We start from the raw sequence: 23,015 nt of genomic DNA, 5'->3' as shown, positions 1-23,015 counted from the left end.
TATTTTGTGTGAACATTTATATCAAAACCCAAGATGATGATGATGATTATTATTTTAGTTTGGTCTATGTCTGATAGTAATGAAGGCTTCCAGTTATTAAGGCATGCTTTATTGAAAAAGCCTAGTTTGGTCTTGAAAGTATAGATAATAGAATAACATAAAAGTTGCATTGACAGTCTTATTGGAATTAACTTGACATTACTCTAAATACGGCCTTGTTACTGAGGAAACTGGCTTAGTCTGAGTTGTGTTGGCTTCTCACCAGCTCCTTACAGGAATTTTCTGGCATTCCATTGCTGTGTACCTACAGAACCTAGGGCAAGTTCTTAGACTCCACCTCTATGGCGCAGAAAGCTGAGCCTTTGAAAAATCCCTTTTGTAAACCTTCTTTTCTGGCTGCCAGGCTTCCCATGCAGGGCCGCTTGTTCACTTTGTTTGCTAACTTAAACTTTCTACAAGTCACATGTCTCCGAGTTGTGTCAAGATCAGCTTTCTATTTAACATTTGGCTTGGGATTTCACTGTAACAGGATACAGGCTGTGGCTGCATCTTTTCAGCCTGTAAATTTTTGTTCTACCCAAAATTAAAAACTGGGATAGCATAACATAATCAAGAGCTTCCTAACTATGAGCCATGAATGAGTTTCCCATGTGTCTGCACCACACATTCATGGCTGTCTCTGTGTTAAAGCATTGGACATTTTTTAAAGTCATTCAAAAAGTTACAACAGTTCAAATTGAACATGAGTCGTAGGACTCCCTTGGTAAACTTCTTAAATTCAGTGATTTGAAAAGATTATGTTTGGAATATTTGTTTTCAAAATTCATTGCCTAGTATTTTGCCAGTATTTTTCTTATCCAAATAATGTGATATAAAGAATTAAAATTTATTCTTGTCACCAAATTTATTTTCATCCCACATAGACGTTTCCAGATTACCTCTACTTTAATTCAGTGAATGGTACACATTATCACTGGCTGTGTGTGCCATGATGTGGAAAGTGTTAGAAAGCTCCAACAGAATTTGCTGAGGGGCTGGATATTAAAAGCCTCCATGGAACATTTAGGGGTACACAAACTCTTCTCACCCCAGACCTGCTGAGTCAGAATTCTCAGAGGGGTTTGAGGTGAGGGGTGGGAGGCATGTGTTTCCTGAAGTGCAATAAAAATCCTGTTACGGGCATTTTTGTCTCCAGGAGCTTGCATTGTGTGTGTGTGTGTGTGTGTGTGTGTGTGTGTGGTCTTCTTCATCCTCCTGTCCAGGGCTTAGTCATGCAGTGAACCTCAGTAAATGCACTTAAATGAATAAACTGGTGAGTACAGGGCAAACAGAAGAGCAAATTCTGGGTGTATAGTTTCCTAGGGCTGCCATAACAAAGTACCATAAATTGAGTGGCTTACATGCCAGAAATGCATTATCCCATATTTTCGAGAGAAAATACAAGTACAAGCATCAAGGTGTGGGCGGGGCCCTGCTCTCCTGTAGGTGCTTGGAAAGGACTATTTTAGGTCCTCTCCTGCGGCTGGGAATTCCTTGCTTGGGAAGCAGCACTCCAACCTTCACATGTGTTCTTCTTGATTGCATGTGTGAGTCCAAATGTCTCCCTTTTGTAAGGATGCCAGTCATGTTGGATTTGAGGTCCACCATGGCTCATCTTAACTAGTTATATCTGCAGTGACCTATTTACAAATAAAGTACATACAGTGCAGCAGATGATTCTGTTTCCTGGCTTCTACCTGGTGCAGAGGAGAAGGAAGTGGCCCTGGCAAAAGTATTCTTCAGTTTTCCCTTGAGAGATTTGGCCACTTCACAGACCGGACAGTCGATGGTCCTTCAAGTACAGGGAAACTAACCGGAGCATACAAAATCCATATTTTGTGGCAGAATATAAACCAGGTTCCGGTGTCACTTTAAGCAGTCAGGAAATTTGTCTCTGGTAGTGAAACAAGAAGATTAGGATGAGTTCCTGAGAAGTCATTAAAGCTGGGCACCAGGCTAGTAACTCAGCCCTTCCACTTCAGGTCTCCCTGACCTAGTTAATTAGTCAGTTACTAATTCCTTCACCCTGGTGTGTTGGACCATCTCCAGGCAGCTTTCCTGTTCAGTGCGACTCATTGGAGCCCCCAGCTAGCCCTGGGAGGTAGGTAGTGCAGATGCCTGTATTTTATTGATATGGAGATGGAGGACACATTCCCTTAGCTCACAGTGGTAAGTCTGGGATCTGAGCCCAGGTGTCTGAGCACTCCTAATTCAGTGCCTCTGCACTTGCTGTCCACAGTTTCCTTCAGGCACCACTGTTCTTTGCAGGTGTGCACTTAGCACAGTTGTGAGACTCAGGACTCTTTGGAGAAGATGGGAAGCAAATATTCTTCAGAGACTTAGTGTGGATCAGAAGCCTAGTAAGATTTACACATCGGATGTCTTTTTCTCTCTTTGAAAGATGTCTTTAGTCGAATCTGAACAGCTTGTCATGCCTGTCAAAAGAAGCTGGCGACAGGTGAACAGCAAAGCATTCTAAGAATGAGAATAAAAGGGCTTTGTTCAGGAAGCAAGGCATAGCAACTTAGTAATTACTGTTGAAACAGTCACAGCAATGCTGAAGCTTCTCCATAATTTAATCTAACTTAGTACTAACTGCCTCCTCCCTAGTGGCAATACATAAATTAATTAATAGTAGGTTGGATTGGAAACTGTGTCTTTATATTTAGGCCATTATTAACTTGTTCTCTGCGCCTTCCTTACTTGATTGGGTCTGTTTGTAGAATCCTAGAAATGAGGATAGTTTCTGGCTCTTATTTCCATGATGACTTCTACCAGCCTCTGCATTTTGAAACCATCTGCTCTGTATTTCCTTCTTGTGTAAACACTTAAGCCCCACAGAGAGGTGATATCTAATTGCTTTTCAGCAGGAACTAGGTGTGCTTCTGCAATATGGATCTCTCCTGTCTTTCTCCTGATAGACAGTTAGCAGAGGATAGAGTATGGATTCCGAGTGAGATTACCAGGAACTGAACCCTGGCTCTACCATGTGTGCCTGGGCAAGGGATGTGAACTGCCTATATCTCAGCCTTCCTTTTGGGACAATGGATAATAAATATATCTATCCATAGGGTTGCCATCACAATTGTCAGCTTTCTGTTACTATAGCTAAATACCTGAGAGAATCAACTTAAAATGAGGAAAGGTTTATTTTAGCTCCTGGTTTCAAAGGTTTCAGTCTAGGATGGCTTGGCCCTGTTGCTTTGGGCCTGAGGCAGCACAGTAAACCATGGAAATGCTCGACAGAGGAGGTCTTTTCACCTTATGGAGACTGGGAAACAGACAGGAAGAGGCCAGGATCCCACTATTTCCTTCCAGGGCATGCTCCCCATGACCTGACTTCCTTCCACTAGGCCCCAGCTCCTAAAGATTCCCCCACTTCCTGAAATCACCAGAGGCTGGGGGACCTTCAACACATGGGTCTTTGGGGGACATTCAAGTTCCAAACTGTAATAACAAATGAGTTAATAAGTGGAAAGTTCTTAGAAATGTGTCAAGTATGTTCTAAGTACCAGACAAATGTTGGTTGACACTAATAATAGTATGCCCTTAGGCTCTCAGTGGCTCTTTATTTCCAGGGTATTAGCATAGTGTTCTCTTGCTTGTCACTAAATAACTCCCATCTGCCAGATGGTCACACAGGATCCAAGTTGGCCATCCTGAGTTCCTGGCTGCACCGCAGACATCACTCATGAGGTGCCACTGAGAAACAGCATGGGGCGGAGAGGGGAACACCCCGCCCCACCCCCACCCCCGAAAGCTTTGCCATCTATGTCCTGGGAACACACACATGGATTACATACCATTCATCCAAGAGCGCCCCTCTGAGGGGGAGAGAAGGACATGGAAGGAAGTGCTTGTGAAGCCTGTGGCAAATGCTCTTAAGGAGACTGAAGGAATGAGGAAGGGCATTCTGGTTTGCTGTGGATCACCTGTCCCACATAGATCCCACCCTTCTCACCTGGACTTTTGAAGGGTGACTTAAGGTGGGAGAGAGGAGCCATCAGCAGGGCAGAGAAATCTGGCTACAAAGAATACCCTGTGTTTCAGTCCTCAGTTGGCCTCCTCTGGCCTCTGGCCTGCCCCACCCCCTTATTTGCAGAACAGTTGAAAGGGTGACACTCTAAGTCACAAATCATGAATCATGGCAAGCTGCTTAACAGCTTTATGAGCAGCTCCTTCTTGCCCTCAGGAGCTTCCCAAGTCTCCAAGGTCACACAGCACAGTAGTTCACCGAGGCTTTGGAGTGGGACATTCTGAGTCCAAGGCCCAGCTCACCACCTTAATTGCTCAGCAACTTCCTGCAACTCATTGTCCTGCCTGTGCCTTAGCTGTCCCCTGGAAGATGGCATCAAGAAGCCTCGCTTTTGGGTTGTTGGGCAACAAACTACTTTTGCACAAGGCCTGGCATGGAGCAAGCACTCAGCATTAGCAGGTGCCATCCTTACAGACTTCTGGTGGAAATGCCATCCTGTCCTCCAGCTCCCAACTCACATGCTCATCTGCTTCTGCCAGTTCTCTTGTGGCTTCTCTGGGAAGCCTTCCCAACAAGCCCTCTGCCTTCCTCAGCAGAGGCTGAGTTCAGCCGTGCCCCTTATGTCTGAACAGTTGATATTTGGGTCAGAATTGGGTCTTATCATCCAGTATTTTACATGGGTCTCCTCATCCAAACTCCATGAGGGCAAAGGTTCAGTGATTCATCTCTGAAATTGTAAGTGCTGCATATGCAGTGGAAACCCACTAAACATTGGTGGGTTTGAGCTGTGCAATCATATCTCTATTCAGTTCATTGCTTAGCAGCCCAGAGCAGCCCCACCTGAACTGAGATGTGATTTCTACTAGATTCTAAACACACCACTGTTTCTAGACTCATTCTGCATGGATTTAGGTGATTTCTTTCTTATACTTCTCAAGGGAGGTTAACTTCCCATTTAAGAGATCAGCAGAGCAAGACAAGTTTCATGTAGTAGATAAGGGTATTGTGTTAGAGTTAGAAAAACTGATGTTTGAATCTCAGGCCTATCACTTATCTTCAACTGTTACCTTAAACAAGTAACTTAAACTATGTCTCAGTTTCTTCATCTATAAAGTAGGAGAAACGTACCTTCTTAGAGTTGTTAGGGTTGTATGAGATCAAAAGTACAAAACACTCAGCTCAACCCTGATACGAAGTGGACATTCAGTAATTAGTACCTGCTGTGATTCTGTCCATTGTTGTTATGCTTTTGGCTTCCATAGCAGCACTGTGGATTGGCAGTGCTATCCATACATTTTGGAAATATGAGTGTTTTTTTTTCCTTAGGTGAAACAGGGAGAACAGAGAAAGGTATTTGTACATCTGCCAATCTCAGCAGCTTGCAGAAACTAACTTCATCAGGCAGAGTGGCTTATAATAAGAGAGCCAGTAGAACAGCACAAGATGTTACACAGGAAGAGGACTAGAGATGGATCAGTTGATAACCTCCTTCCACCTAGATGCATAGTTACAAACAGAAATTTATGTCAGTGCCACCTACTTTGCCAGAATACCACCAACTTGTTTATAAGGATTTTGTTCTTAGTGTTGCTGTAAATGTCACTTTACCTTACCCTGAAATGAGTTTTTAAGAGGCATTTTATAGTTCATGTTCTTCATTATCGATCAGATTTTAAAAGTAATTGCTTCTCTTGAAGCTGTCTTTTGCCCTTGAAAACATCTCTTCCATGTTCTTACAAAACAGGGCCTCAAAATGCCGTCCCCAGATGTCCATGTGTGGGGGGCGTTTATCAGATAAGATTTTGGCAGAAAGTCCTGAGTAAAGCTATTTTGCTATAAACCCAGGCCAGTTCTTATTAAAATAGCCAAAGAACATGTGGTTGTGAGAGTCGCAGGATGCTGTTTGCTCTTACTAGCAATTAACTGATAGAAGAACACTTGTAAAACTTGTAACATGTAGCAACCCCTACATATTCAACAGTATATTTTGTGCTGCAGGGTGACAGCTCTGTCTTGCATCTGCCTTTTAGTTAATGTTTGTAGTAGCAACCCAGCTCTGTTGTTAGGTATGTGGCCTGTTGAGGAGAAAGCGCTCTTCAGTTTTGGAGAATACAAACTTTGGTAGTAGAAGTTTCCACATTTAAATATCCATATTTAACTTTCACTCAAACCTTTGCCTGAGTGCATACGTGTGCAGTGTGATATAGGCACACTCAGGTTTAAAATAGTCTTATTTCTCAATAGTAAATTCACGTGTTACTATATAAGGAAAACATTGCTTCCTCTTAGTTACCCAGTTATTAAACAGCCCAGTTCATAGTTTGAGTCATTGCAAGTAATAGTGGAAATAACATTCATGTGTTCATTTGAAGTTTATCGAGCACCTGTATCGTAAGGGACAGTGCTCAGCCTTTGAGAGGTAGGAGGAATGAGATATGAATCCCACCTCTCAAGGAACTTACACTCCAAGAGAGATAATACGAATATAAGTAACTATAATACAAAGCAGATTATAAATGATAGTATAAAAAGTACCGGACAATGTACTGTAGGAATTACAAGACTTTATACACCAAATTTTCAATCTTTTCTTCTCATATCCTTGGGATGCCCTCTGCCATGATGCCTGTACTGTCACTATAAGATCGTGTTTTAAAACTAACTAAAATCAGCTCATAAATAAATATAAATAAGTAAATAAGTGTAAATAAATAAATAAATTTAGACTTGGCTCTCACTGGTGCTTTTCAGAAACCAGGATCCTCATATTTCTTCAATAAAAGACGAAATGCCAGTCAATGCGAAACAATAATGGTGCCCAGCTCTGGATGGTGGAACCATGAACTCTCTGGTAACAGATTTTTACTCGGTGTGCCTTTGCACTATTCATAATGGAAAAGTCCCTAAGTTAAAAAAATAAAAAAGGCTCCCATGCCCCCATGCCCCCATGCCCCCATACCCCATACCCCATGGTTATTCAGGTTCTCTTTCAAACCATCAGTGTTGATGAGTGCTCAGGACCTGCTAGGCTGTTCAGGGCACAGGGCAGGCGGTGGCAACCAAGGGACTCAAGAGTCTGCCCTTGCTTTCACCACATTTGGGTTTTAGTAAGGAAGGTGGATGAGGCACTAGTGATTAAATATATGAACAAGATATTTCTGATAGGATTTTCAGAGCCAAAAAGGATATAAAATATATAATGGGACAGTGTGTGGTTTTTCAGAGTAGCTGGTGGGACATTGGTCAGGGTTAGGGAAGGCCCATCTGAAGAGATGAAGTTTATGCTGAAGCCAGAGCCATGTGAATGAAGAACTCTCTGGAAGAAGACTGTTCTAGGCAGAAGAAGCAGGAAGTGCAAAGGCCCTCAGGTAGGAACAAGTTGACCTGCTCAAACAGAAGGAGGAGCCTTGTGGCTGAGATGCTGTGAGAGAGACCATCAGGAGGCTGGCGAGAGCTGGGGTCCCAGTGGACACCAACAGAGAATCATTACAGCAGACAGGATTTTGAGCTTACTCAAAATACCACCTAGGTTGAGTTGATTCCCAGCCTGAGCATTCACAATGGTTGAGTTCAGGGGATCTGAAAGCAGGTGGCTGATAGGTAAAGAAAGGAAATTAGAATTTCTGTTTTCTTTCCTGTGTCCTCCTGGCAGATTTAAAAAAAAAATAAACACAATTTCCACAATTCATGTCTTTCTGTCTCTTTGCACCCCTTTATCTAGGCCAGAAATCAACATAGGATTCTTGGATTTTTTTCCCACTCCATTATGGTGCTTCTTCCCTGCAATATCCCTGTATTACTCCATTTCCTAAAGTAAAACTCGTCCTCCATCCCCTTTAGACATCCTCAATCAAACCTCTCACTTCTTCAAGACAGCCAAGTGTAGCTGGTGGCAGGAAAATAAGTCTAATTCATAGCATGAATAACTAATATGATCTGGTCCACACAGAGAATCATTTGCATTTTTTGAAGGGTGTTTGTTAAGCCCGATGAATCTTATGTTTTAATGAGTAAAGTAGTGAAATAAGGGTGAATAAACATTTGAGTCGTCTGCAAGGTGATCTTTTTTGGAAAGGCAGGGAGTGGGGAGTGGGCCTTGGTGGTTAAAGCTGTGTCTGCTTTTATGGCTGCTTCCTTTCCTCCACTCACGGATTCTCTTGACAGTTCTGGATACATCCATAAAGATTCTTCTGTCACTGCTGCCACAGAACTGGGAGTCTCATAATTGGGAACGGTGGAAAGGTTCAGAGGGGTGAGGGTGGGAGACAGAGGAAGATCAGTTGTTTGTCAGTCGAGTATCTATAAGTTGAGAGCTAACCATAGTTGAGTATCTCATTTGGAAAATTTCTCTTGTAGTTGGAAGATTTGAAAAAAAAAATTATTACAATTGCCCTTTCTTCCATGTCTATGTTTAATTTCCACTCTGTTTATGCATGTGGATGCAGGGTAATTCCAAATAATGGTAATGATGAAGGGTCATCATTACACAGAAGATCATTCTGTGCTCCTAATTAAAATTACAGCTGGAAATTGCTTCCTTATGTGTACCTCAAATTGCCTTTGCAATAATTTCACTTTATAACTTCTAGTTAATCCTCTCCTTACCACCCTTAAGAATCCTTCCCTGTCCTTGAAGTTGACTCCTTTGAAATCTTTATGAGCAGTCCTGGTTCCCCTAAGCTATGGGTATCCTGATACTTTGTTCCCACAAGTCTTTAAGCTTCTAAGCAAAACAGTCTTTGCTTCCTTTTCTCCCTCTGCACTTTTAATGAGTTCTGTTTCTGGAACAGGACTTGATTTCATGTTGCGGTCAATATAAATTAGCTGAGCCTTGCCTCATTCTCCCTAATGAATTCATGGCTAACTATCTTTCAGGCCAAGACTGCCACGTACTGCTTACCCTAATTAGTATTCTCTAATGGTAATCAAGTGACCAATAACTCACATGTTTTCAAAATGAGCACTTATTACATTCCATTTCATCAGCTATAGTAGGAAAATTACATGTAATGATATTCTCTGTGGGATTCAGAAAGGTTTTAGCCAAGAAACATCTGATCATAAGGGCAGTATGATCAAGGGTTTGTTTGTTTTTTTTTTTAAATCAATATTTTATGTGGTCATTCTTTTGTCCCATATGTTTCAGGTTTGATAGTTTAACACAATAAATTTGAAGATTTGTGGATTGATATTTTCCATTCCATCAAATTTTAAGAATCACCTCTTAAAGTACATAGAAAGAAGTGTTCAGTTGACTTTCATACAGTGGAGAAAGAATGTTCATGGCAAAGTGACAGCCCAGTTTTCCAACCCAGAGGTTAGAGAAATAGGGCAATATTCAACTGTCTAAAAGAGTAGTAACAAAACTCTATGCAAATTGTAGGATACTGCTCTGGGATAAGCCCTGAAGATTTGTGGTTGTGTTGAGAAATGCTTATTTTGGTCTTTTGTTGAATGAATGAAAGAATGTTGTTTATAGAACTTTGTCATACATGCAGAGACTAGATTATAGGGGCTAAACATCCGCCTGTTTGCTTGTTGTTTACAGGAAGAAGGAAAAAAGAGATGATACTCACGATGTTAAGGATATTTTAAAATATTCTAATTATCTAGTTCATATATTCTATAAGGAGAGAAGTCTGTGGTAAAATGAACAAGTGTTTTGTGAAGGGACTGGGAATCTTTTGTTTCCTTCCCCTTGGGTAATGGGAGAGAGTTCTTTGCGTATATTCAGGTAGGCTCACTAGGTAAGTGTGTTTTGCTGAAGTGACAGGTAACAATTTAAGAGCTTTCTGTCTTTTTGAATGTATGGATCACTGACATGCAGTTCAGTTTTGTACTGAAGTTTCTCAGTCTTGCTGAAACTAACAAACAGTTTTTGTGTCAAAAATAATTGAGAGCTAGGCATGTAGCTCAGGGGTAGAATGTATGCCTACCATGCATAAGGCCCTGGGTGATATGTTAGTGCATCTTAAAATATTTTTTAAGTTCAGGTAACTTAATTGGAATTTTTGATGTGAAGCCTGAAACTCTTCATTTCTAAAAAATCCAGCAGGTAAAGGTGATGGTAAGCTCAGTTTGGAATCATGCCCTATCACTCTGAGAGAATTATCGTTCATGCAGAATTTCCTAGAATACATAATATGACTTCTCATGGTAGTAGAGATCCCTGAGTCCAGTTCAGTTGTAAAGCAGTCTGTAGGTCAAAGGTTCAGTGAATCTCTGTTCTTTAACTAACACATGTGCATTTGGTGTTCTGTACAATTCTGGGTGTGCAAGGAATTGAGGAGTACTCACTTCCAGAGAGAGAACAACCAGCCAGACTCCTGGTAACATTGGAGACTACATTAGAGTATTAATGTCATAAGACTTTATGTCCACACCCATTTGGCCCTGAGAAAACTCTTAGTAAATAAGCACAGATTTTATTTATTAGCATCCTTATTTTGCAGATGAGGAAACTGAAACTTAGAAGAATTAAGTGGCTCGCTTACATTCACATGACAACCAAGTGTTGAAGCCGTGGCGAGTTATCTGATACCAGGCCTCGCTGGTGACTGTGAATGTGGGTAGTCATAGAAACTCACATTCTTTGTGCCTCACTTATAAAAATACAAGAATTCAGTTCTCAGGTTATATGATTAGTGTATTCTGTGAAATGCATTTATTTTTGACCACTTCCTGGTTGAAGAGAATTAGTTTATAGACTCTCAGGGCATATTTAAAAAATAAATAAAACCTGGGGTGGGAGCAAGTCTCAGTTTCATTCCAGTAGAGTCTTTGGTTCCCTTTCGATTTAATGAGAAAAACCCTGGTCTAATAGGTTTCATTAATGTGAATACTTGTATTAGTATATTGTATACGTGTCTAGAGGCCTTAAGTAATGTGCTTGCATTCACTAAAATGAGCTAATGAACTAGTAAAATTTACTAATAAAGTCTGCATCAATACTACTTTAATAAAAACTAAGATTTTTAGCATACTCATACAAATGACACAAATATTTGTACTATATACTAGTCAAATAAACAGACTTTTGATTCCTTCTTTTTTTTAACTGATTAGGAATAGAGTGAGTGTTTAGGCATTCTGTTGTTTTTTATCTAAAAGAATCAAGGAATGGTAGAAAGATGTTGATAATGTTAGATGTAAGAAAATGTAGTACAATAAGTACGTATACTCTGATCATACTCTTAAAAAAAAGTGTATGTATGTGTGTGTAAAGAGCTAGCACTTTATCTGGAAGAATATAATGTACCAAGAATATAATATAGTAATTAGATCATGAGATTACAGTTATTTTAAACTTTTTCTCTTTTACTTTTCTTAATTTTTTACCATAATTAGGTATAACGTATCTATAAAAAGTCACTTTTACTTTAAATTCACATTCAAACTTTATCTATTTTACAGAAAAGAGAACTTGTAGTTCTTTTACTATAGTATTCCTTTATTTATTAAACTAAAAAAGTCCTCTTTCATTAACTGTTACTGATACTCTTAAAAACTGGAGAAGTGACCATGTTGGTAATTTAAATACTAACCCCTTTATCAAAGTCTCCTGGGTATGCTTATTTAAAAGGTACATTTTTATAGCTGAGTGGTACCACACTTGCCTAGCATATGCAAAGCCCTGAGTTTTATCCCCAGCATACCACAAGAAAAAAAAAAGATAAAGAAAGAGGTGTTGGGGTTGGAGGAAGATCCCCAACTCACACAAATTGAATCAAAATATTTGGTGATAGGGCTCAGAAATCTGCATTCTTATTAGTCATTTCAAGTGATTCTCATGTGTAATTAAATTTGAGATTCACTCTTCTGATCATAGGTTTCTGGTTTCTTCACAGGTGGTTATCTTATAATCATTAAAGCATCTTCTAGATTTTATTTTTTTCATTTGGAAAATTTTTGATAACCATAAGTGTGCTTAATATTCACTTTATTGTCAGGGACACTAAGAGATTAGATGTGTCCCTAATTCTGTCCAAAATATGAGAAGTAAAGGGAATCATCCATTCAGCAAACATTTGAGGGGTATTTACAGAGAGTAAATTCCTTTATGGGTCTGACCCTCTCTCCACCCCAGGGAGCTAGGATGGAGCCCTGGTTGAAGGCTGGAGGAAGAGAGTCTAACATTAAGACAATGAACTCAGGGATTCTCTTCAAAGCTTCTCTCGGAACTCTACTCCACACTTGAATCTCCTAAAGAATTATTATTATTATTATTTGTTTTTACTTCTTTCTTGAAACAATCCATTATCTTAAGAAATCAGTAAATCAGCATCTTATGTTCTCAATGGTTGCATTCTTTTGAAAAAGTCATTGTGTCAGGGAATTCACACAATTACTGTGTTTGTTTTGAATGTGTGCCACCATATGGAAGGTACAGTCCAGCTATCTTTAGTTTCCTGTTGATTGAAATAATTTGCAGCAAGTTGGTGCTAAGTATAAACTCAGAGGCACATCATCTTGCTGAGCTGGCCTAGAACTTAGTGTGCATCAGAAGCATCTGGAGGGCTTGTTAAAACACCACCATTTCTAATTCTTTAAGTCTGGGGAAGGGCCCACGAATATCTATTTCTGACAAGTCCCAGGTGTCAAAGATGCTGCTAGACCAGGGATCGCACTTTGAGATTGACTGACCTAGAAGATAAATTTTGATGACCAGTCAAATGTACAATCCATTTGATTTTTAACTCATTATGTAATATGGCCTCTGATTAGATGCTACTCTTTATGATTGAGTGGAAGCCAAGTTTTCTTTCTTTTGAATGTTTGCCACTTTGATGGAACAAAACCCCGGCACTTTTTTTCTTTTTAGACCTCCAGGCTAAATGACCTGTCAGTACATTCTTTCTCTGAGGGTTAACATGAATTAAGGTTAACCTGGTGAAATGTTTGTGTCCTTCTGTCAGGTATCACACTGCCCCTTGCAACTCTTAACCATTGTCCCCATTCCCAATGCAGGGCCATTTAGGCCACCAGATAGACTAGGTTCCACAGGTAGTGGAATCTAGACTAGGTTCCACAGGTAGTCTAAGGCACTACCTGTTTCTCTCATGGACATTTACATTTAATAGTAGTGCTTAAAGCCTTCAAAGGCCTAAGTCCTAACTTACAGGGCTAGTGTGGCAGACTTTGGAAGAAGGACCTGTCCATTTGCCCTTAGCCCTGCACTCAAGGTGAGTCTAGGGATCTTTGGCCTGCTTTGCAACTGTTTGTCAACTTGGTCAATTCTATACAAAAGCAGGCTTCAGAACTTTCTCGAATATATGTCCTCAGTTGCTGACTACCGCCTGGGATAACCCAGAGCTACAGCTATGTATTTGGAACAAACTGTTCATTGATTCTCCATCCTTCAGAGGCTCACAGGCAGAGGACTTTGGCCAGAAAAGTCATTTAGCCTCATTTAGGAGTTCAAGAATGACTTGACTTGGTGATTTTTCCAATTGACTTGGTGGTTTTTCCAGGGACTGGTGTGTGTGTGTGTGTGGGGGGGTGTCTAAGGGCATTGAGCATTGACCTGCAGAGGAAAGGACTTCTAGGATTCAGTGCACTGACCCTCTCCTCTTTCCTTTCTCTTGTGGCAGACTTCCACCCTGGAGTCCTGCACTTCACCCCTAAGGTGGCTGTAAAGACAGTGGTGTCCTTGAAATACTAGAAGACAGGGAAGCAGTCTTGTTGGAGGGTGGTCTTGGAACTTTTCTCAAAGCTGCCCATCTCACATCATCACCTTCGCTACCTTTTATATTACTATTTTTGTATTTGTTTATTATTTGTCTTACCCCCTGCTCAGGGAGAGTGAGAACAGAGACATTTTCTTATTGCTGTGTCTCCAGCACCTAGATCATCGCCTGGTAAATGGTCACAAACCATTGTTGCAGGAGCGATTTAGCATGGCCAGCTCATTGCTTTCGCTTGGAATGGGCTGTTACTAGGATAATATTGGTGGTTGATGGCGACTTTGATGGGCTACATCCTTCCCACCTCTCATCACTTCTTGGTGCCACCACTGACTTGGAACATGCTACTCTTGAACCATAGAGTAAGGCTGGAGTTCTACTGAGGAAGACAGCCTTATTTGATAGTCTTGAAGGAAATGTGCTTGGGTTCTACTCCATTGGAGTCACTCAAAGTTCTGGTTCTATCTACAAAATCACACTGATATCAACTGTGGTCTTCCAGTAAGCCCCTCGCATCATTGGATTGAATTTTGAACTGAAAGCATCATCCACCTGTCATTTATCACTGAAGTAGTGTCACTTGGCCAGCTGTCTGATTCTGGCACTGGAGTGAGGGCAGCGCTGAGGTGGAACAGGGAGGACAGGTGAAGGAGGATGGCAGAGGAGATTGGTCAACGGGCAGCTTAAGGTCCTTCCAAGGGGAGACCCTCAACTCTGGTACTTTGAACACCAGAATGATGTTAATCAGGGGATTTTTTTTGTATCAGCATTGTCAACATTTACATTCACTTTACACATTTCATTTGCATCTGAAAAGACCAACTATAATCAACATTTAAGGGATAACACTCAAATTTGCATCTGATTGAGCAGACATGTTAAGTAATTTTAGGCTGGCTGTTGCTAGGAAACCAATTAATAATGCTCCACATTTCATTAAAAACTGGGTTCTATCTTTGCTTTCATTTAACTTCACAATTCAACTGCTTATGCTGTACTTTTTCTCCCTCGGTAAATTGTGACAGATAAATTATCGTTTTACTAAATTTATTTCTGTGATTACAATTGTTAGTCATATCTGTCAATACAACTTCAAAGCTTTTTTATGCTTTAGGGTAGAAAACTGAATTTTAACTGTTAATCTTTTATTCCCTCTTTCATAGCTTATGAAATTATATTTCTGTGAAGACCTTCCAAATTGTGGGTTAACCAAAAAAAAAAAAAATTTTAAAGCAATCTTCCCTGTTCCATAATTGCACCTTCTCAGTGTAGTGACTAATAATTAGAATATTAGGTGCTATTCAGAAAGCCACAGCCAGCTGATTAAGCATTCAGCTGCATTTTGTTTCCGCCTTTCCGTGGTTTGCAGCTAGACCAGGTTCTGTCCTTTATGCAGTGCAATTAAAATTTTTATGACTTTGGATGATGGACTCCTGCTCTTTTGAAGAGAAAACACATTTTTAGCTTTCTGTCACATCTCAGAGCCAATCAACTGGGCAGTTGTACGGAGACAGCAATGGTGTCGTGCAGTTCAGCATTTCGTGGTATTGATCTGGTCAGAATGCTCATTAAATAGCGAAATGAGTTTCTATTCACATCTATTTCACAGCATTTCAATCACTTTATTTGGGTGATGCATACAAATGCATCTGGTACCTCAACTTCAAGTGAAAAAGAAAGGCCAGCACTGGGGAGAAGAGTGCATCCAGGATGTGAAGCTGTTCTTTCCTTCAAGAATGTCTCGGGCACCGGTGGTTATTGGCGAGGGCTGCTGTAATGTGGTACCTCAGACTGGTTGGCTTAAGCAATCAAAATTGGTTTCCTTCCAGAACAGGCATCCAAGAGTAAGGTGCTGGCAGGGCTGGCCTTCCCCGGGGCCTCTCTTCCTTGGCTTGCAGGTGACCCCTTCTCTCTGTCTTTCTAAGTGCTTGTCTCCTCTCATGACAGATCAGGTTAAAGTAGGGCCCACCCCAAATGCCTTGTTTTGATGCCTCTTGCAGGGCCCTGTCTCTAAATAGACTTGCGTTCTGATGTGCTGGGTTTAGGGTGCCAACATACGCATTTCTGGAGGACACAGGTGGTCTGTGATGGGCACATCATACATTGCTGCCTTCTGTCAGTTGGTTTGGTTCTTATTCAGCAGCCAGAACACTGAAACATCAGCTGGAAAGGACACAGGAAGGGGGGTTCTTCAGTTACAACTTTTCTGGTTAGGTCAGAGTTCATCACAAACACTCAATGCTACTAGTCTCTGCTACCCACCCCCCATTTTGGGTTATTATTTCAGCCTTTTTGGACATATTCTAAGGCACTTTTTCCTGACCTTAGTCACTCATCTTAGGATATGAAGATTCTTATTTTTACCCTCCATCATGACTAGATATGGATATATGAAATATAGACAATAGAAATAAATGCCCATTTCCCTTTATAAATGAATTTTGGGAAAGTGTGTGGCTTTGATGTGGCTGCCAGAGGCTAGGCTTTGGGGCAGGTACACAAATGGCAACTGAAATATAGTAATACAAAATCCCATACAAGAGGTCCTTCATTCATTCAGCTAATACTTAACTGACTGCCTACTGTGTGCCACTGTGCTAGTCACTTTATGGCACTAACAATCTAATGGGGAAATAGACTTTAATCAAATATATCATCATTCTACCTGTATAGCTGATACATGCAGGGAAGGGGAGGCATATGTTGCTATGAAGTGAATGGGGGAGGGCGTCAGGGAAGGTTGAACTGAGATTCAGAGGGGGGTGACAATTCCATGAGGTGTGAGCAGTTGGTGCTATAGTTTTGAGAGTGGTCATAAATTGGAATACAGGCAGGGATATTTCCTGAGAGCTGACTGCTTGTGCAAAGGTCCTGAGACCAAAAGAAGCTTAACATTGAAGAAACTAAAGAAAGGGCAGACTGGTGGGAAGAGATAGAGAGCAGGTGTGGAAGGAGAGGCATCTGGGACATCTTCTGGAAAGACAGGCACTTGGAAAAGGCTTCCCAGGTGAGTGACATCTGCATTTTTAAGGATAAATATAACTGATGTCTTCTGGCAGAAAAGAGAGAGAGGTACTTTTTGCTAGGAAGAATATCAGTAACTTAATATGACCAGGAAGTAGTTGCTGAAATGTCACTTACATGAAGGAACTCATCATTCCATTGATGGAAATTCACAGTTCGTTGGGGTCTAGCTAACATAGAATTTACTAGATTTGCCATCTGGGGAGAACCCTTTAAATCTTCCTCACTGGCCCAACCTCACCCGAGTTGCCTGAACCAATCCCAACCCCCAGCAGAAGAGACCAAAAAGAGCTGCAGCCATTGCTCTGGGTCAGCAGTTACTGTCAGGCTGACCCAGGTCAAAGTGGCCAAGTTCTTCAGGGTTCAGATAATCACATGAGCTTCACAGCAGAACATGTTCTGGACATGGTGGCCTGCCAGGATCAGGTGGAAGATGTCCTGTCCTAAAGGGAGAATGCGGAGGAAAAGCTGGAGTCATGTGTCAGGAACACGTTAAGGGAGACTCTGGCAGATGTGTGCCCAATGGAAGGGCTCCTGTGTCATTTGATTTGGCTCAGGCATGCTTTACTCCTTCCCCAATGAAGCTAGAATCAGAAGATAGATTTGGATAGAATGCTTTTATTTCCCCCTTGCTTTTAATAATTCATTTAATTAAACACAAATACACAATGCTACTTGCTGGCTGCTGCTAGGTAGAAAGTCTCTATGTTTCAAAGGTTTTCATAAATACAAAGAATATACTTTCATCTTGAAGACTTGTCTTTCCATGTGAATACAGGCACTCAATCATTGTATGGGTCTGAAGGTGGCTTGGGAGAGAACTTTCAACAGCTTCCAAGGTTATGAGGCTCAACTCTGCCAAGACCATGACATGGGTGATTATCAGTTGAGGGCACAGACTCACATGTGAAAAACAGAACAGCTAAACCTAAAACAGCATCTGAAGGTTGATGGATATGCAGAGCATAACCTTTGCCCAATTAAGAGCTGTCTGTTTTTCTGAACCCCACAGAGAAATGTACAAGCATGAGACATTCTTATCTACTGTGGCCACATGTGCACGACTACGCCCCTGTGAATTTTTTTTTTTTTCAGCTCAAGCAGTGGATAAATTGGTCTTTCACTTTTAGGAAATTCAGGAAACATTATTAAGCACCCATTGCCATTTCGGTGAGCACAAGGAGTGGAATGAAAACATGGTCACACAGTCTCCCCTTGAGTTTCAGATGAATCACCGGGAGGAAATCACATGGATATAGAAATGTAGTTTATGGTAACCTCTTGACATTGTACACCATGCTACATCTCACAGTGTTGTGCATGACTTCTGGATGCTTCCACCTGTGCCAGATCACATTTCTGATAGGGTTATTCTTATTTTGCACTTTTCCATTTTACCTGGGCACACCAACTTCCCTCTTCAGAGAGGTCTCTGGCTTCTAGCAGGGATGGCTCACTGGCTGGAGTGAGATAAGAAAGCTCTGCATTTCATGGGGCAGGGAGGAATGGAATCAGGGTAGCATCCAGAAAATTTATGGGTTTAGGGCTTTTTTTTTTTTTGTACCCGGGATTGAACCCAAGGGTACTTAACCACTGAGCCACATCCCCAGCCCTTTTTTATATTTTATTTAGAGACAGGGTCCTGCTGAGTGGCTCAGGGCCTTGCTAAGTTGCTGAGGCTGGCTTTGAACTCATGATCCTCCTGCCTCAGCCACCAGAGGCATTGGGATTACAGTTTTGTGCCACCACAGGGGATTAGGGTTTAGTTTGCCAGCATCGTTGAAGTCTCAAGCAACTTCAGGGAGTTGGGGTTGGAAGAGGGCAACAGGGTAGGCTGCTGCTTATCTAGGCATCTGAACTGGGTCTCTGAGCAATTTATTTGTTACAGCTTGAAACCATGTGCATGAACTGCAGAGATGGAGTGGGGGAGGGAGGCCTGCCTGCTGCTAGTGGTTCAGACATCTTTGCCCCTAGGGACAAAGGAAGAAACCTGCCAGTCTGCTGTTCATATTTAATTCAGTCCTTTTCAGCACTAGATGTTATTAACCTCTCTATGTCTGTAGTTGCTCAAGCAATAAGCTGAATTTGATGAACTAGAGATAGAGGTTTCTTTTGGTTCTGTGGTTACAGAATTTTAGGAAGTGCAAAAAAGAGAACAAGTGTCCTCAAAGACCTCTACTCTAATTACAGAGTTTCATTAAACCAATGAAATGTAAAAAACTAACCAACCAAGCAAACAAACCATAAGCACTTTTTAAATTTGTTCTTATTAGTTATACATGATAGTAGAATGTATTTTGACATATTGTACACATATGGAGTATAGCTTCTCATTCTTCTGTTGCACATGATATAGTATTACATTGGCCTTGTAAATACACACTTAGGATAGTAAAGTCTGATTCATTCTATCTTTCCTTTCCCCATATCTCCTGTCTTCCCTTTATTCCCCTTTGTCTAACCCAAAGTACTTTCATTCTTCCTTACCTGCCCCCTGCCCCTTATTGTGTGTTAGCATTGCATATCAGAGAAAAATTTCAGCCTTAGGTTTTTTGGGATTGGCTTATATTACTTAGATGATATTCTCCAGTTCCATCGATTTACTGGCAAATGCCATCATTTCATTCTTCTTTATGGCTGAGTAACATTCCATTGTGTGTGTGTGTGTGTGTGTATCACATTTTCTTTATCCATTCATCTGTTGAAGGGCACCTAGGTTGGTTCCATAGTTTGTCTGTTGTGAATTGAGCTGCTATAAACATTGATGAAGCAATGTTTTTTTGTTTTTTGTTTTTTTGGTAAGTGCTATTGCAAGATGGAAAGAGAATGATGTCCCTTCCTCTGAGTGTGGGTATCAAGAAGAGTCTGTGCTGGTTGGAGGGTTGGGCTGCATGTTTCAGGGTGGCAGTGTTTAGAGGAGTAAGGACCAGAAAAGACATTAGAGTGGGCAGGTAAGGGAAGGTCAAAGGTGGGATGAACAGAAAAGACTACCCGTATCTGGTCATTACTGAATTCAGCACATGATGGCGGTTTTTTGAATATATAAATGCACCAGAATAGAGCTGCTGATATAGATATGTGTAGAATGGTCCCTCACAGTTATGTTAGGGACAGGCAGAGTGAGGATCAGGGAAAAACAGGTTCAGACAAGGTGAAACTGGAGTTTTGGTCTATTCTTTGATGTGTCCCAAATGCCTAGAGCAGGTACTCAAGAAATATTTGTTGAATGAATGGAATGAATAAGATCATGATCTCAGGCTCTCTTACAAGAAATAGGAAAGCCATCTAGGAAAGGTGCATAGCAGGCGCTAGGGTGGACTGTCAGAGAAAGCAAGGAAACAAGAAAACAGGTAAGAGATTATGAAATAGGTGCAGGGCCATGAGGAGGGTTTGAAATTAATGAGGAGAGAGAGAAGGAAAAGCAGGATGGGGGTAGCAGAGAGAAAGACTTGGTGATTGGTTATTGTGGAATGTCAAGGAAGGTTTGAGTCAGAAGTGCCCAAAGTGTAAGGTGTTAAGGAATCCAGGGGTGTTGGAAAATGGTAATATTATTGACATAGGTGGGGAAGCAAGGTATGGTGTTTTGGTCATTTTTGGAGGGGACGGGCAGTGGGCATTAATGGTTAGTTTTAGATACTCAGTTGTGACACAAGGGTGAGTTACCTCCAGGGGGACTTGCAAATTGAAAAAGGGTTGAAATTCAGGAGTCATATCAGGGCTGTAGAGCAGGTTTTCTGAGGATTTTCCCACAGGTGGCAGCTTCCAGGAGGGTGGGGAGGCCGCCTCAGAAGCTGTCCCGGGAGAACCCTGGCCACTGTCTCTTGGTTCACAGGGCTCTTGACTTCCACTTCAATCTGTTTCTTTGAGAAACATCCCAGAGGTCTTGGAAGCTATGCTTTGTCCATCTCTGGGAACCTCTGCTCCATGGAATTCTCCTCACCCCTGCCTTCTTCCCCATATCACCTTTATTTCTTATGTAGGACTGTTTTATTTTCAGTGTTATATATCTGGCACTAATAGCCCCCATTGGAAAATTTCCAATTTGTGTCTAATAATGAGCACCCCTTGTAGGAACTGATCCCCTTACTATCCTTGAAGGATATGTGTGTGCTCATAACGTGCGTGTGTAATTTTTCTTAGAAATGAATTGAGGATAACTAATTTTGTAATGTCCAATGACAGGATAATGTGTGACAATATAGATTGACTGAAACTTGGAGGATGCTGAGATGGGAGATTAGTATTGGAGTATGGGGCACACGCCACAGGATACCACACCTTTCACATCTTTTAAAATTGCAGTTCATGAGAAACTGTTGATTGGAAACGTTGAACCCTTGCTTTAAAAAATAGCAGTATTCATGCTTGCTTTGGCAGCACACATGCTAAAATCAGAACTAGGCAGAGAAGATGAGCATGGCCCCCGTGCCAGGATGACACACCAGTTGATGAAGCCTTCCATATTTTTATTTATTCTTATGAAAACTCAAAAAATCATTTTTCCCTTTCCAGCTGAGATGGATCATTTTCAGATTCAACTTCCTGTTTTCCCCTCCTTTCTTTCTTTGTCCTAATTCTTTCGAATACCACACTGGTGATCCTATAAGATGAACTTGAGTAAACCAGAATCCTGTCATCAGTGAGAGTTTTGCCAGACTTACATTGTGTTATATTGCTTCCCTTTTAAACAAATCATGAAAAATAATTTAGTGACCTCCAAACCACAATCTTCTGAGGGGCGATTTGTGTCTGTATTTCTCTTCAAGTCAGGCATCTGCTTAAAAGATATTGACGAATATATGATGAATGCCATTTTAAAAATTGGGCAGCTCACATAAATAATTGAGCAGCATGAATTGTATTTATCTCTATAGTGTCTAGAGAATTAAAGCCATGAGTTTATAAAAGTCAAAGTTGAAGTTTACATAAGTAGAATAGTAGCTTAAAAATTGTGTTTCTAATTGGATAATGATGAAATTTTTAGTGTGTGGAAATGGGCTGAGTTGAAGGATATTATTGCTTACATTGTTGGATATTCAGAGATTCGTTCCATATCTCATACTATTCAAATAAACTGCAACTTGATCAATTAATTTCATATGATGACCAGTATGATATACAAAAGAATTATGAAAAAATAAAAGGAGGGAGCATTCAAGAAAACAGATTTAGGGCTGGGGATATAGCTCAGTTGGTAGAGTGCTTGCTTTGCATGCACAAGGCCCTGGGTTCAATCCCCAGCACCACACAAAAAAAAAGAGAGAGAGAGAGAGAGAGAGAAAGAGATTTGCAAATGTCTGGTGTACCTCAGTTGCAAAATGTGAAGATTGATGTGTGTGTGCGTGCGTGTGTGTGTGTGCACGTGTGTACATTGCTGTGGATCAAACCCAGGGCCTCATGCATGCTAGGCAATCACTAAAATACTGAGCTGAAAATTGATATTTTTATTAAGGATTTCAATAAAAGTATGTATTCATATCTGCTTAAATTCATAAGGGCACTAGAATAAAATATGGGTGAAATCCTTTATAACTTTAAAGAAGGGCTTTTTAATTGTGACTCAAAGAGCAGAAATAATAAAAGAAAAAATGAGAAACTTGGCTAAATTTAAATAAACATTTTTACTTGATTTTTTAAAAAATAGCGATTGGGAAAAAAAACTGAATGGACAGATTGATCAGTTTATGTGAAGAGCTCCTATAGATTTAAGTAAATTATATTAGATTAATATAGATTAAAATGAAAAATTTTATATGCCAATGGAAAAATAAGCAAAGAACAGGAGCAGATTATTTACATATTTAAAAAAATGCATTGTCAAAACCTAAGAGAAAATGTTTTCCCTCACACGGAGTAAGAGAAATGCAAATTGAAACTATGCAGAAGTGACATTTTTCATTTTATCAGATTGGCAAAAATTCTACAGTGTGACAATTACATGTTGTTGAGCAGGTGTGAGAAAATTGGTGCAGTACTTCTCATGAGAGCACAAAACGGCACAACCCTGGCGAGGGCCAGTTTGGCGGTATCTTTTGAGATTACAGATGCAATTACCCTTTGACCCAGCAATCTGGCGCTGGCAATTTTTCCTGAGATACATCTGAATACATATAAAGTGACGTACATAGGAGGTTTTCCATTAGGCCATTGTTTGGATTAGGGAAGATTGGAAACAATTCAAGTACCCATTAGAAGACCGGTTAAATAAACTATGATCCATCCATACAATGGAATATTGTGTGGCATTTGAAAGAGAACTCTTTATACACTGACATGGAAAGATCTCCAAGATT

At 40.7% G+C, this 23,015-nt stretch overlaps 1 non-coding gene across 1 annotated transcript; it reads left to right on the top strand.

The window, feature by feature from the left end:
* The first annotated feature begins 21,087 nt into the window (after nucleotides 1-21,087).
* LOC125611564 lies at nucleotides 21,088-21,190 on the top strand. Its single transcript, XR_007341777.1, has one exon. It is a non-coding gene; the product is annotated as a U6 spliceosomal RNA (small nuclear RNA).
* Nucleotides 21,191-23,015: the final 1,825 nt, after the last annotated feature.

The sequence above is a fragment of the Marmota marmota genome, unplaced genomic scaffold (assembly GCF_001458135.2).
Source record: "Marmota marmota marmota unplaced genomic scaffold, marMar, whole genome shotgun sequence".
Classification (NCBI taxonomy): domain Eukaryota; kingdom Metazoa; phylum Chordata; class Mammalia; order Rodentia; family Sciuridae; genus Marmota; species Marmota marmota.
This window is presented reverse-complemented; position numbering and strand designations above follow the sequence as displayed.